Genomic DNA, 16,640 nt, shown 5'->3' with positions numbered 1-16,640 from the left:
TCACAGACTACTTTCAGAAGCAGGCCTAATCATAGGAGCCATCTGGAGACACTGGCCGCACCCTGGTCTGTAATCCAGAGCTTGTCTGAGTGGTCTTGCAGGGTCCTGAACATTTGATTCCCAAGGGTCCAATGGCATTGAAGACAGATCTTGGCCGAGGTTGGATATGCAGGTATAGGACCCAGCACTGGAGAAAGGCCTGGTGAGAGCCAGGATACACCAAGGCAGTCCCACTCCTGAGACTGACTGCAGCTCCTTGCAAACACTGCTCTCTTTATATTGCTTTTTGAAATAAGACATACTTGTGATTGACATTCAGCAAGGTGAGGTTTCTTGTTTTCCCAAAAGGTTTGCATTTAATCTGCAAGTTATATACAAAAAGAAACACAGTATCGAACCCAAGCTGATGCCAAAAAAATATGACAATGGAAAAATCATATTCAGCTCTTCCTTTATAAGAGCAATATGCCTCCTACATTTACTCCCAAAGTAAGTGATGTTTGGGGATCTCCCTTGGTCTCAATTAGCTTGGCGCAGTCCCTTAGAGCCAAGTCAACCCTGGGCAAGTTGACACCAGTGAGCCTCAAACCGTGCAAAGCTGAGAACAACCCCAGGCCCTTAAGAAGCTGCTGTGGCCGGTGAGCCCTGCCTGAGGGAACGGGCTTTCTCCCTTATCTCTTTATACACCCTCCCCAGCCAGCTCCCCAAGAGCATGGGAAATTTCCCGACACAAAGTTAGTGTCATTCTGAGCTTTCCCTACAGGGTCCACCTCCTGTCGAAGGTGCATGAAGATCCTTGCCCAGGCCCAGGCTTCTCCTTCAAGGGCATCTGGGCTCACAGATAGGCAAAGGGTGGAACTGAACTGCCACAGCGTAGCTCGATATTAATTTAAAACAACAGGCTCCTTCCACTCCTTATTCTAGGGCAAAGAAAAGTAGGACATTTGAAAGGATAATAGGGTGAAACATTATAAATATAAGAAAATTTTAAGAAATTATTCCATATGTGAAATATTTAAGCAGTATGAGAAAACCATTTCAATGATTGTCGCTTGGCCTCAGAACAGAACTCAGCACGGTGTCCAAAGGGGTGTGACACCTAGCTCAGTGGTCTTAAAGAGGTCCTTATGACCCAACTAGGCACCTCCACCCTATTCTCCAGCCTATCATCCCCTATTCCCACCCCTCCTCCGTAGGTGCTGGTGGACAGGTGGGTAAGAAAAAGATCAGGGTCAGGCAAGGTCTGATTAGATTGCTGCAGATACAACCAATCATTTGGGGCCTTCTGCAAGATAGTTATATGATTATTGGCATTCATCTTGTGTGATGGCTCCTGGATCCCTCATACCTCTTCCTTGTTACTGGAGATCTCTCATCATAGTCCCTTGACTAAGTTTTGCCTTCTTTGGCTGAATGCTATGGCTTCCTTCAGCCCAGCTTGGGTCCATCCCCTCTAAAGGACCATCTGCCCTTGTTGAAAGTCCTCTTGAGCTGTGACTCTTTTAACCCAGCTCCTTGCCATAAAAATACATCTGGACCATTGCAATCCCCCGATGTCCTTGTCAAGACAAAATATACACTTTTCTCCACTCCATCATGACTTAGGCACCTGGGGTCACTTGGGCTGAGCCTCTCACGGACGGGTATTTCCAGGTAAGGATCAGAAATCAGTCCCTACACCCAGTAAATATCAAAGTGCACAGGCCACACTGGATGGATGATTCCCTGGAAGCCCTTTCAGTTGGCTTTGGTAAGAAAGAAATGCCCTTCCCACATGGAGGTTAAGACAGGTGCCAGCAAGGCAGAGAAATAGATAATACAGTCCACTCTCCAATGAAACCCTCATTATCTCATTCTCTGTGTATGTTTGTTCGTTTGATGTTGCTGTTTACTTTGAGACTGGGTCTTGATAACTTGCCTACTCTGGGCTCAAACTTACAGCCCTTGTGCCTCAGCCTCCCAAATAGCTGGGATTATAGACATGCATCACCATCACAGGCTTCATCTTCTTCTTCTTAATCTTCCAAAATCTCAGCCTGCTCTGTCTTCAAGGTGAGAGTTTTAGTCTCTCAGCATGTCCCACACCACGGTGGACACTCTCCGACAAACAGAAAGTTGTCTCAGCCCTTTTGGTCTGTGTTAACTCTCCATCCCTTAGGGTCACAGGAAGTAGATTTCAATCCCAGGCCTCTGTTTAATAAATCACCTGACCTTGGGGTTCATGTTGAGATTCCCTTGGCCTCAAATTTATCACCTGTGAATTAAGTTTTAAAATCCCATTTCACAAGATTTGAGAGAAGTTTGGAGCAACAGTGCAGGTCACTGGGCACAAGTGCTGGCTTATGAGGGATGCTCACTAAGTGAGACCATTCATACAGTCCTACTGAGACAGCAGCCTCCTGTACTCAGCTAGGGAGGCCTGGCAAGGGCTGTGTGGCAGCAGGAGCATCTCATCCATTTTGCTGGAGCTGTCCTTTTGGCTTCTTGAGTCACAATAAAAAAAGACCACAGGCCTTACTTGCTCTCCTTTTCTGCCCTATTGATTCTCAATTAGATGACCTTAAATATATCTGTGCTCCCAATGCCTCCCCTGAAAAGTAAAGACAATGTCAAACAGTCTCGAAAAATACAGGCTCTTTGACCTCATCAGGCTGTTGTGAGGAGAAAATCAGATGACATATGGTAGGTGCCTGGCATGAGGCTTGTAGCCTGGAATCTTGGCAATTACCAATTCCTTCAGCCCTGACCCCATGAGAGGAAGTGTTATCTGCCATCCATATGTCTTAATCCATAACACTGTTGGGACAGTTGAAGAAAAGAGTGTGCCAAGGTGGACTTGTAAAAGGCCACACTCACTGTAAAGAATGAGCACTGCTACCAGAGATATAGCTCAGTGGCATAAGTGCCTGCCTGGCAAGCACACGGTCCTGAGTTTGATTCCTGGTACCAAAAATGTGGAGGGGGGCACTGCTGACAGCAGGGAAATAGGAGAAGCCAGAGGTTGTGTGCACACTTCCAGAAGAAGCAGCCATTTTAAATTCTCCTCCGCAAGGAAGAGCCAGAAGTATCTTCTCTGAAATCTGTTTCTGTCATAGGAATAGCTATCACACAGTTGGTAAAGGGAAGAATGAGGTCCATAGTTTGTGAAAGTCAGGTTCATTCCCAAGGAGTATTTTCCAGCAAGTTCATACTTTGAAGGAATCAGCAACATGCTATGAAGACATTTTTTTAAAGCTGAAAATCCTGCTCTTTGGGGAGGCCAAGAATGCAGATGAAGAAGCTGTAGAGATGCTTCCTTTTATACTTAAGAAAAAAAATTAGTTTTTGAAGAAGTCTAAACCTAGATCAGATTTCTCATTTCACTGAATTCTATCTCTATTATAAGTATAAGCCATATAGGTTCTACTTCTGGGAGGAAGTATAAAACCGCGGGTTTAGAGACACCAGGGGTGAAGCTCAGTGGTACAGCATGTGCTTAGCATACGCAAGACCCTGACTTCTAGCCCAGCACTAACAAAGAAAGCACAACACAGGTTTTAAACTGCTGTGAACAAGTGACCATGATACTAGAGCAAACTCTGGCAGTGATTTAGCCCTGGGGCTGTTTTTGTTAGAGCTGTGCTTATAAAGACCCATAGATCTTAAGCAGCCTGCCTCAAACTTATTTTCTGTTGAGCCCTATGCTTTGCACACAATAGCATTTTTGTTTTGTTTTGTTTTGTTTTGTTGATTGTATATATGGCACTGTGGGGGAAAAAATGCTAATATCAAGATCCCATTGTTACAGGAGGCCCAGTTAAAGGCCTGAGTCTGTTTCTCAGCTGTGTGGACTTGTTCACCCACCTGCCAACAAGAGTATAAGAAGAGACTATAAAAATGGAAAAATGAGTTTATCCCCAATTTGGCAAAATTGCTCCAATTTATAGAAGTGGTAGAACAAAAGCTTGAAAATACGTATAGGTAGAAAATATGCATCTAGGCAGTCTTTGGCCCACAACAGGGCCCAGGAAATGTTGAAAGTCTGATTCTATGGGACCCTCCTTTGTGCAGGGCTGGGGGTGACAGTTTCTACTCTTCTTGCAGGAAAAATTATCAACAGTAGCCAGGAGCTCAGGAGAAGAAAGGAAATTTTATTAATGCTAGCAGACCCCAGAGGAATAATCTTCAAAGTCTGAGGTGAGGGTTACAGACAGCTTGTCTTATTTATAGTGTGGTGAACAGAAGTTACAAGAATGAGACAAGCTTTTATGAGAGGCCAAGATATAGTAGGTATCTGTGATGACCATGGCTGTAGATGTAGCAAGTTGTTTTTAGCACATTCACAGAAGTTTCAATTTGATGACAAATCATATAAGTTAGCTGAGTTCAGTGGCAGAGAATAGAGTGACTGCAGCTTTATTTAACAAAATGGTGGCAGTTAGGTCAGGATTTCTGCTTCACTCGCAGCATGAGGAACTTGAAGACATAGTTTAACGTTACCTGGGAATGCTGGCACATGCCTGCAATCACAGCACTTGGGAGACTGAGGCAGGAGGATCACCATGAGTTCAAGGCCAGTTCTGGGCTACATAGTGAGTTCAAGATCAGGGCGAACTACATATTGAGAAATGTCTCAAAAAAAATAGCTTAACTTTTAAAAATTCTAACTCATAAAGATCTGTTTTAACCTCTCAATTATAACATGGGCAAATCCAAATTACTCAAATTTCCATGCCCGGCATGGTGGCGCAAGCCTGTAATCCTAGCACTGAGGAGGCTGAGGTAGGAGGATCATTGTGAGTTTGAGACCAGTCTGGGCTACAACGTGAGCTCAAGGCCAGCCTGAACTGCATAGAGAGGCCCTGTCTCAAACAGACCAAAAAAAAAAAATTACTCAAATTTCCACAAAGCAAAACTGTTTTTGGAGTAGTTTATTCTTCCTCAACCACAAGTTTTCCAGGCTTGGTGAAAACTATGTTACCAGGACAAGTAAATTCTACTAACAGAAAAACAAAACAAAAAACAAGTTCAGAACGGTCCTTCCTCCAGGAAGCCCTTTCTGTGGCCTTTCTCCAGGCTTAGTTACACAGGCTCCCCCAGCTTTGTGTATTTCCGTCTGTTGTGGTTGAGTTCAGATTGCGGTATGCGGTTGTCGTCATGTCCATGTCTGCTGCTATACCCCAAGCCCAATCTATTGGACCTTCTGGGCCCTGGGCCCAGCACACTATAGGGCAGTAAGGTGGCATCAGAAAGCAGATGAACTGAGCTGAATGATGCAGCACCATGGCCAGAGACTTGTGGATAGAGTAATGTAGCTCTCCTACATGTTCAGTCAATGAGAATTTGTTTCAGAGACAGCTTACCATTGCAATCCAGTTAGTAAGCCTGTGTGTAAACACTTTTTGTAAAGTCTGTGAAATATTTCAGCTCTGTTTACTATCTCTGGCACAGGCTCCCTTGCACCAAAAAGTCCCCCTGAGCCTTGGGGAGTCACATGCACGTATAAACAACCTGGGACAGGATCCAGAATGCTGTGCATAAGCAATCAATAAAACAGAAGCAGCACAGTTCAGGAGAATTAAAAACTCCTTAAACCATGTTCCAAGCTGCACTCTGACCCTACACACTGTGTGGTCTGCAAAGCCTTTTGCCTCTCTAAGTTACAGTGTGCTCATCTGCAGAACGGAGACTGTATGTTTGTGTCCCCACAAATTTATGTGTTGAAATACTAATCCCTAAGATGATGGTGTTAAGAATGGAGCTTTTGGCTTTTGCACAACAAAAGAAACCACCAACCCAGTGCAAAGACAGCCCACAGAGTGGGAAAAAATTTTACAACTGGTTGCTCCTCAGACAAAGGACTTATATCTAGAACATATAAAGAAGTGAAAAGAATCAGATCCCCTAGATTCAAAGACCTAATCCAGAAGTGGACATTTGAGATGAATATACACTTCTCAGATGAAGAAGTACAAATGACAAATAAATATATGAAAAAATGTTCAACATCATTGATCATTCAAGAGATGTAAATTAAAACAACACTGTGATTCCATCTCATTCCAGATAAAAAATGCCTGTTATTAAACAGTCAACCAATGACAAATACTGGCAGGGCTGTGAGGAAAGGTAACACTTCTCCACTGTTGGTGGGAATATAGGCTGGTGCAACCACTGTGGAAATCAGTGTGGTGATTCCTCAAAAATCTAAGACTAGAGGTTTCTTTTGACCCAGCTACCCCACCTCTTGGTATTTTTCCAAAAAAAAATTAAAAGCATCATACCATAGCAAATATGCACATCCATGTGTACAGCAGCACAGTTTGCAGTAGCTAAATCTTGGAAACAACCCAAATGCCCATCAACTGATGAACAGATAAAAAAGATGTGGGTTTTTAATATAATGGAGAACTACTCTGCCATAAAGAAGGATAAACTTGAGATATTTATTGCTAAGTAGATAGACCTTGAGACCATACTCTTAAGTGAAATAAATCGGACACACATGTAGAATTGTCTCACTAGTGTGAAGGTGTAAACAATAACCAAATTTTACAAGAAGTATGGTGAAATGGGAAGAAATTGCTCAAAAAGAAAAGGGAATTAGGAAGGAGGGAGGGGAAAGGAAGGAAAGGAAAATTAAAAATGAGAAAAGAAGAATAAAATGGTAATAAAGCTTTGTAAATGAGGAGGGGAAGAGAGGTTGAAAGGAGGAGAAAGGAATGGGATGGGGGAAAAAAAGACAAGTCAAGGTATGTTATATACAGGTACAAATTCCCTGTGATTAATGTGATCATTGTGTATACCTAAATTGTAGCAATAAACTTAATTAAATTTTTAAAAAGAGAATGAGGCTTTTGGGCCCAGCATGGTGGTTCATGCCTGCAACCCCAGAACTCTGGGAGACTCAGGCAAGAGAATCATAAGTTTGAGCCCAACCGGAGGCAACTAATGAAGTTAGGGAGACCTTGTCTGAAAATTTTTTAAAAATAAGGGGCTGGGAGGTGAAGTTAAATGTGAAAGTCCTGGCTTCAATCCCCAGTACTACAAAAATAATGGAGCTATGAGTAGGTGAGGTCGCTAGGAAGGAGCCCTCATAAAGGGGATCCCTGAAAACTCTCTCATCTTCTGTCCTCCTTATGAGGATACAATGAGAAGAAGACAGTACGGAGCCAGGATGAGAACCCTCACCAGAACCCCACCATGCTGGTGGTCTAATTTCAGATTTCCAGCCTCCAGAACTATGAGAAATACATTTCTGCTGCTTCTGCTGCTTCTGCTGCCACCAAGTCCGGTGTTTTGTTATAGCAGCCTGAACTAAGCCAAATGCCTTGGAGTAGTGTGTTGGTTACTTTTTTCTTGTTGCTGAGACAAAATACCCAATGCCCAAAATTAAGGAAAGAAAGGTTTATTTAGCTTACAGTTTATTTAGCTTCAGTCCCTAATCAGCTGGCTCCAAGGCAGGTGGCATGGCACAGGGGCAATGCTTCAAGGTGACAAAAGACAGCAAATGCAGCAAGAGCAAAAAAAGCGGGGAGAGTGAGCCCCTTTTCCTTCCTTATATTGTAAGCAGGCTACCACCCCCTAAGGTTGGTGTATGTAGCACTCACACCATCCCCATGCCCTTCTCTTGCACAGGATGGGGATGTTTACAAAGTAAGGACCTTGGCTCCCTGTTGAGTTGCTTAGTTAAACTTCTAAACTTCTTAAGTTGACACAATGTATCAACCACTACAAGTGGTTCTCACAGTTTGTTCAAACAAACATCTCCTAAGCATGAAGCTGTGCCCATGCTTAGACCCATTGTCTACTTCAAGTCTCTCAGGTGCATGTTATCATCCCTGTGACATAGCTATGAAATGAAGGCTCATCAGGTTAAGTGACCCAAGTCAAGCATGGTGGCACATGCCTGTTATCCCAGCACGCAAGAGGCTGAAGCAGAGGGATCACAAGTTTGAGGCCACCCTGGGCTACAAAGTGAGTTTAAGCCCAGTCTGAATTACAAAGCAAGATCCTGTCAAAAGAGAGAGAGGGAGAAAGGTGGAAAGAGAGGGAGAGAGAGACAAAATGAATTAGTTAGGGGGGACTTGTATACACTCATAGCCCCAGCAAGCAGTAGAGCTGTCATATGAGTCCAAGTATGCTTGGCTCTGAAAAGAAACATGGTTCTCACCTAAAGGCAGTAATTTCTAACTCCATGATTTTTTAGATGATTAAGAAGGATGCATAATCATTTCCTTCCTTAGAGCTGGTCTTTTAATTACTTAAATTTTAGAAAAACTTCTGGCTCGGGAAATAGATAATGCCTTGTCTTAGATTATATATTATAAAAAGCAGGAAGAGGGCTTAGTCACTTAATTATTCATTCATCAAATACTGAGTGGTATACACCATGTGTGATGCACAGTTCTAGGCACTAGATGTATCACAATGTAAAGACAGTCAAGATCTCTGCTTCCATGGAACAGAAAGGCAAACAAAAACAAAAGATAGGAACAACTAAGTAAGATGATTTCAGTTTATTAAAATTCTAGATAAAACAATCTAAGAGAAGTAATATGGTGTGGTTGGGGATCCACATAAGTTACCATAGTCAAAAACAGCTTTCTGAGACCCTCAGCCCCACGCACTTCATCTGGGCCCTGCTGAAAAGACCTATGCAGAGACTTAACAGATTCAGTTAGTGGTGAAGCCAAAAGTGAGTGGGACACACATGTAGACCCACTTCATTTAGTCCTCCTTCTAGTTGTAGCTTTGATATTAAAAGAAAACTCTGGTCTCCCAGCTCTCCAGGGGTTAAAGCAAGACTCTTAGAAAAAGCTGCAATGCAACTGTAAGGTCACCATTGTGTCTTTCTCTGAAATAATTACAATGACCACTTGTCCAACTCCCACACTTAAATTCCTATGGTTTATTGTCTACACACAAGGCAGAATGATCATGCTAAGACTGAATTGAGACCATGTTGTTCCTCTGTATAAGGCCTCCACCAACTTCCTGATTCCCTGTACCTGTGACTGCATCCCATGTGGACCTGGTGGTGGGCCTTCACATCAGATACCTTGGATTCTTCATGTGCCCAGTCTTGGATCTGGCATACCAAAGAAACTCAATAACTGCCAGACGAAAACATAAACCTGTAGATATACACCCTGTAAACAAGCAGGCTAGGGCACTTAATTTACTCCTATATAGAAGAGTCCAGCTAGTCATTCAGAGATTTATCATTATTTCTACATAGTGCATAGGTTAAGAGCACAAGCTTGAGCCAGACTTCCTCAGTTCGTGTTGCTTCTTCCACTTCACAGTGGTTTGACTTACAAGTTACTTAACTTTTTGTCTCTCCGTTCTTTATCATGAGAGGGATAGCAATGTATTTAAGTCCCAAATTGATTATATTAAATTACTGTACATAAGGTGCCTAATACAATTCCCAGTACTTCTCAATTATTAGTCATTTGTATGATTACTGATATCTACATATATAATGAGAAAATGAAAGTAAGAAACGTAAGGTGCCTTCCATGAATTACTTGATATAGGAGACAAAACATTGTAATTGGAGAGTTCCTCCAATTAACCAGAAGGACCTTGACCTTGGTACATCAGAGCCTGTTCCTTTATCTGAAAGATGAAGATAATCCTCCTTCTAGTTGTAGCTTTGATATTAAAAGGGATCATGTATATCAGTTTCTGGCAATATATCCAAGACCTAATCCAAAAGCAGTTAATGTTGCTGCATTTCTCTCTTCTCCCACTGGCCTGGAAATTCGACAAGCACAGGATCCCCATTAACTGTGCCTACATCTGCCCATGTCCTCAGCACTGACAACTTGGTGAGCAAACAGGCATATGTGGCCACTCAGGGTCACCTCTATAATGTTTCACAAAGCTATGCTGTCAGTCTCCTGTCTGACAGAAATCTTACCCAGAGCATAAGCATCTGTCAGGGCAGTAACACCAACAACATGGGGACCTACTAGTATCCCCATTCAGGAAGAACTTGCCCCTCCAGCTGTACTGAACATGGTATGAGATTTGACTATCTTGAGGCTCCTGATGAGGCTTCCATTCAGTGGTTCTCAAAGGCAAAGTCCTCAGGAAATCCCCTACAGCCCTCAAACATTGGGTCAACCAGCAGCTTATAAAGGCTGCTGAGAGCCCAGCATAATGCAGCCCTTGACCTCAACAATGTAGGAGAGAAGTATTTTCATCACTTTTGGGGTGACATTATGTCATAAATAAATCAACAATTTAGATTTTGAGTTCATGTGCCACACACTTGTAATAAGCTTTTTCTTCTAGCTGATTTCCTTTTCCTATAAGAGGGACCAGAATAAGATGGATGTTTTTCTTGATTTCTTTGATGTCTTGAACTTTGTTTAGCTCTTTATTTTTCTTCAATCTGTTAATTAAAAATTTAGCTTAGCTTTTTGTTTGCTTGCTCAACCCACTTCATTGTATCAGTAGTTTTATTCCTTAGTTCTTGCTGGTAATCAACAGGTTCATTTCTATGTTTTCAGATTCAAATTATTCACTGTCAGCTCTTTACCAACTGCCTTCCAGAATGTTGTGGTTTACCTGACCTTGCCAGGATTGTACTTCTTTTGAACGTTTTATGATATTTGGATTTACAGAAACTGAACACCTTCTAATTCTTATAGACAGACATCATGCAGTAGCCAGGGTAGATGAGCCCTGAACAGAAATAACACTTCTCTATTCACATGTTGGACCATCATGGGACCCTACCAAAATAAATGAGTTTGACAGTGGGAGAGAGTGTCTAAATTATTTGATTATTTGTATTAGTATGAGGTAGGTAAAAAATAACATAATGTCTTGGTTATTTTTTCTTTTGTTGCTGAGACAAAATGCCTGATGCCCAAAATTAAGAAAGAAAAGGTTTATTTAGTTTACAGTTTGTGGAGGTTTCAGTCTATAACCAGCTGGCTCCAAGGCAGGGTGGCTTAGTACAGGGGCAACACTTTAAGGCTGCACAAGACAGCAAAAACAGCAAGAGCAAAAAGGGGGAGAAGAAAGCCTCTTTTCCTTACCTATATTGTATGCCTGCTATCAGTCCACACCCACAACGTGTCTGTGCCCTCCTCTTGCACAAGCTGAGGATAGTCACAAAAAAATGACCCTGGCTCTCTGCTGATTCACTTTATGGTTTTAAGTTGAACTTTTAAACTTCTCAAGTTGACACAATGAACAGCATCCTAGGGCAGCAAGGGCATATCCTTTTCACCCCAGGATGTAGAACTGCTGAGTTACTTAGTTAAGCTTCTAGATCCCTCAAGTTGACACAATGTATCAACCATAATACATAAAATATGTATAAAGTATAAAGAATAACAGTGTGTGACCCTAAGTCAGTAATTCCCCTAATCCTGAGCACTTCATGTGCAAATGGGGCAGGAGAACACCTACCTCAAAAAATTATAAGCATTTGATTGAAAAAATATGTATAAATTGTCTCTGAAATAGTTAGAGTTCAATAAACATTAGTACCTTACCTGATTTCACTGTGTCCTGCACTGCCCCTAAGCCTTGTGATGATAATCTAAGAACTCCACAGTTCCTTGCTCTAAACCAGAGTGTTGGCAGTATATGCATACAAGAGATTGCTCACAGTAGAGGACTGTCACACTGAGTTCAATGCAAAGTCAGACCGCGTATTAATTTGCCTCATTCCGGAGTCTAGCTGTTTGTCCTCTTCTGGCTAGTGCGTGCTTCTTTTTTTCTAAAATTTATGTAGCCCAGGCTGGGTTTGAACCTGTGATCCCCCTGCCTTAGGCTCCAGAGTGCTGAGATTACAGGGGTGCCAACATGCCTAGTTTTCTGAGACTTTTGAGACCATTTCTGGGTTTGCCTACAGCCCTCTGCAGCCCACTTCAGCTACAGAGCATAATCTTAGCCCTCCTCCCATACCAAAACCCTTCCCCTCTGTCTCCTGTTGCCCAGCTACAAAGGAATTTGTGATTCCTTAAAGTCCATATAACCTTTCAAGAAAATTTGTCATACCCAATTTTCATCTCAGAAATTATTTCTTGTCAAATACAGAGACTATCAACCCAGGTGTCTAATATATTTCTGCAGATGGAGGGAGTCACACACCTATAATAATTACCATAATGTCTGCAACTTGCATTTACCAGGCATTTATTTATATGTGCTTACCTGTGCTAAGTGTTTTACTCACATCTTCTCATCTAAGCTTTACAATAAAACACTGGCATGAGTAACTACCTCCGTTGTAAACAAAACTGGAAATTAGAAAGGTTTGGTAACTTGCTCAAGATCACACTTATTGGCAGAGCTATGGTTAAAAACCCTGACTGATTCCACAGAGGACTTCTTCCCTGTCCTGAAAAGCTCAAGTCTCTTAATGGAACAAACCCAGGAACAAATATTTTACTCATTTATATATCAAAATCCAAATGTCCTTTTGTTTCAATAACAAATTGTCTGCTAGGTTTTGTCGTTGCTTTGTTTGCTGGTGCTGGAGTTGGACCTTATGCATCTGGAAGGAAACTATGGAAGAAATAAAAGGAAGGCCTTTTTTAAGCACCTTTTTAACTTGTCTAGACCTACGTACTTTGCTTTTTTAAAAATCTTAGTTTTAAAAAACAATTAAAACATAGAGGAACAAGCCAGGCGTGGTGGCACACCCACCACCACGTGTAATCCCAGTACTAGGGAGTCTGAGGCAGGAGGATCGTTGCAATTTGAGGCCAGCCTAGGCTACAAAGTGAGCTCAAGGTCAGCCTGAACTACATAGGGAGACCCTGTCTTAAAAAGACAAAAAAAAAAAAAAAAAAAAATAGAGGAACACTCAGCAAATATAGTCAGTAATAAAAAAAATTATTCCTACCTCCATTTTATATACTCATTTCTGTATGAGCTTTAAAATGGGATTACAGGTGGAGGGATATAGCTCAGTAGCACTGCGCTTGCCTGGCAAGCACAAGGTCCTGAGTTTTATTATGGTACCAAAAAAAAAAAAAAAAAGGATTACATTGTACATAATGTTCTATAATCTTTTTGATCTTATCCATACCTTGTACTAAATTACATCTTTTCATGTCCGTGAATATGGATCTGAGAGTATTGGGGTTCGGGTAGATTGCAAATTCTTGATACAATAAAAATGCCAAGAGTTATAGCTCACTGTTAGCAAGCTCGCCTAGTATGCACAAGGTCCTGAGTTTGATTCTTAGTGCCAACAAAAGAGAAATTCTAAAAACCTAAGATAACTTTATTTAAACGAGAATTTGCAGTTGCTAGGCACCCCCAGTTTTTGGCTGTGGTTGCAGTTGGAAGCGGGATCGAGCAGCTCACCGCAAGGCGTGCTGGGCCCTGGCAGCTGACTCAGCGAACCGGGCGGGTTGGCCGGGCGTGGTCATGCCTGGGCGGCTGACCCGTTCCTCTCGGGACTCCTGTTGGGTGGGGAGCTGGGCGGAGCAACGGTCCAGATGAAGAGGATTCTGATTGGGCTCGGCTCCAGGAGATAGATCCTGGTACAATGTGCCTCTCTTCTGGGGCTCAGTGGCACAGGACAACAGGCGCCCCAGTTTAAGAGAAGGGAGACTAGCGGCCAGTGGGGGCGGGGCGGGGTGGGGGGGGGTGGGGTGCTGTAGAGCAGGTCTTGCGAGTCCAAGCCTGCAGGGGCTCATTAGGCCCCTAATCGGAGCCTAGACGCTGGCCAAAGTCTTGTAAGGCTAAATCCCCTGGTAGCCAAAGGTTTAGGGAGACAGCAAGCTGCAGCCAGCAGGGATAACCTAAAAGAGAGAATGTTTCTGGACCTGAAAGTCCTTCTTGAACATGTTCTTGATGGAGCCCTACAAATTAAGTATTTAAACTGAGCATGGCAGCACACACCTGTAATTCCAGAACTCTGGGAGATTAAGCCAAGAGGATGGTACATTCCAGTCCAGCCTGGGCAATTTAGCAATTTGCCCTGTCTCAAAATTACAATTATTAATGGTAATAATTATTAAATTTAAAAGTGCTGATGATGTAGCTTAGTGCAAGCATTCTGAGTTCCATCCCCAGGACTGGGAAAAAATATTTAAGGCACACACAAAAATAGACTAACATAATTAATCTGTATACATCCACTATCTAGCTCATTTACATCTGCATATTTTCCTATACAGGTTGACTATCCTACAAAAATCTGAAAGACTCTATTAACTTTTTGAGCAACGACAGGATACTCTAAGATGAAAAATCCACACCTGACCTCAGGTAAAGAGTTGAAGTCAAAATACAGGTGCATTCTGCATGACAGTCTTTCAGCCAACAATGGACTACATAAAACAATCGTCCCATAACATTATAATGGAGCTGAAAAATGTCTGTCTTCTTGGGAATTCATAGCTAAAGAAGCAAAAGAAAACTGCAAAAGAAAAAGAACAACCAAGAGAATTCACAGTGAAGTTTTTAGAAGTTTGCAGAACCAACCAAGCTCCCTAAAGCTTTGAAAATACGGACCACTACTTAAAAGTTTTAATCAACAGAAAAGAATGTTCACGATGTATTATCAGCTTACAAGCAAATCTATGTTGAAAAAAGCAACCAAGCAAGCCACAATGGACATCTTTCTGAAAAGAGTGATATATCTTCAACAGCATCTCACACAGGTCCCTCCTGAGAAAGTCCAGAAGCTATTGGACAGAACAGGATGTGACTACTTCATGCACTTGATCACCTCTGGAGATCTTCCAGGGGAATAAGATGTAGATATAGAAGACAGTAATACTGAAGACATTGACTCAGAGTAGGCCTAGGCTAATGTGTGTGCTCATATTTTATTTTTTAGCAAGTTTTTAACAATAAAAAATTTTAAAACAGAAAAAAGAATTAGAGAAAGTATCCTTAAAAAAATTATTTTTGTACAACCTCAAAATGTGGTTGCAAATTAAGCTAAATGTTACAAGAGTCAAAAAGTTTTTTAAAAGTTTAAAAAAAAACCCAGAAGCACTAAAAATATTGTATAAAATTACTTCAGGCTCTGTGTGTAAGGTGTATACGAAACATAAATAGATTTCATGTTTAAACTTGGGTCTTACCCTCAGTATCTCACTGTGTATATGCAATATTCCAAAATTTGAAAATGAATCAAAATCCAGAGCCCTTCTGGTCCCAAGCATCTTGAGTGAGGGATATCCAGCCTGTATTTGGTTCAGCTCTTTTGTTCTTTAAGTAATAAAGCATTACATACACTGATCAGTGTCTGAAATTTTCCCTCATTCCATTCTTTTCTCTCCTTATAGGTCATTGCCATCTTGAATTGGAGTTTACGAATTCTACATGTATTTTTATGTAGTACGTACACCCTATGTGTGTCCACAAAAGTACGTAGCTCATTTTGCATGTTTTAAACTTTATATAAATACTATGCTACTATGATTATTCTGCAACTTTCTTTTCTTTTTTCTCAACATTTTTGAGATTCATTAATTATAACTTCTATATATTATTTCATTGTATGATCATACTGCAGTTAATTAAAACATCCTGCTTAATAAATAATCATTCAATGGATTTTTTTGTGCTTCTCTCCCAATATACAGTTGTGAGACTTTTAAAAGATGAACCCTTAGGAGTGTATTTGCTGAGTAACATGGTGTACACATCTTTACCTTTGCCAGACACCGCTCTCCAAAAAGATTGTGTTATCAGTTTATGTCCCAACCATTTTCCCACTGGCAATGCAGGAAGCTCTTTTTCCACTTGGTTGCCACACTTGACTTATCTTTCATAAAACTTGAAAAGTTTTTTTAAACCAAGTTCACACTTCATCTCTTCTACTTGCTTTAGCATAAATGAATTAATTTGTCTCTCCAAGGCTTGATTTTGTTATTTATAAAAATGAGAACATCTTGTTGAGAAGAATTAAATAATGCATATAAAAATACTCAAATGGGCTGGAATTTAACATGAAGTTCATAGCTACTAGTAGCAATAACAGAAATATTAATTAATTATAAATATTAATAAATAAACTCTGTGTATTGAGTTCTTGCTATTGGGCTCGGCATTGTCCTAAGTGCCTTAGATTTATTATCTTATTTACTCATAGAGATTGGTATAGATATTAGCTTCATTTTGAAGATGAAGTATCCAAATCATACACTGTTGAAGCATACTACTCAAAATCTCAGAGCAAATAAGGCCCTACTGGGTTCTAATCATAGGTCTGTCAGAGAGTTTGAACATCATCCCACAGGCAATGGAGAATGACTAAAAGGGGGCAATATTGACTAATGGATCAATTGATCCATTTACCTATCTGACATCAAAGCTTGTACCTCTCTATAAGTAGTAATCATTACTGTACATAATGATCAACACTGAGGAGAGGAAGGTGAAAGAGTTCAAAGTTAAATGGATGACCCACTTTGTACTAGGAAATAGAGACACACTGGAGACAAAAACACTTCTTTTGTCGGTACCGGGAACCGAACTCACGACCTTGCGCTTGCCAGGCAGGCGCTTTTGCCGCTGAGCTAAATCGCCAGCCCCTAGAGCCTGTTTTAATGTTTCTCAAGATATGGTTCCCTGACCCTTTGCCTCACAATAACCATGATCCTTACTCAACATGAGATTCCCCTAGGCCCCTAGAGATTTTGCTTCCTTAGGTTTGTAGTAGA

The 16,640-nt window shown here is 41.3% G+C and overlaps 1 long non-coding RNA gene across 2 annotated transcripts in view; it reads left to right on the top strand.

The window, feature by feature from the left end:
• Positions 1-15,213, top strand: part of LOC102013496 — a 36,673-nt gene extending 21,460 nt beyond the window's left edge. Inside the window, exons 1-2 of one of the 2 annotated variants that reach the window (XR_260170.1) lie at positions 4,049-4,176; positions 14,142-15,213. This is a non-coding gene — a long non-coding RNA (uncharacterized LOC102013496). Of the gene's footprint in view, positions 1-4,048; positions 4,177-14,141 lie in introns of those variants that run through there. The other variant, XR_260169.1, reaches the window with a different exon arrangement.
• The last annotated feature ends 1,427 nt before the right edge of the window (positions 15,214-16,640 follow it).

This window comes from Chinchilla lanigera, unplaced genomic scaffold, assembly GCF_000276665.1.
Source record: "Chinchilla lanigera isolate Chin_1 unplaced genomic scaffold, ChiLan1.0 scaffold00013, whole genome shotgun sequence".
NCBI classification, from domain to species: domain Eukaryota; kingdom Metazoa; phylum Chordata; class Mammalia; order Rodentia; family Chinchillidae; genus Chinchilla; species Chinchilla lanigera.
Note: the sequence above shows the minus strand (reverse complement) of the source record. Positions and strands in the feature narration are given on the sequence as shown.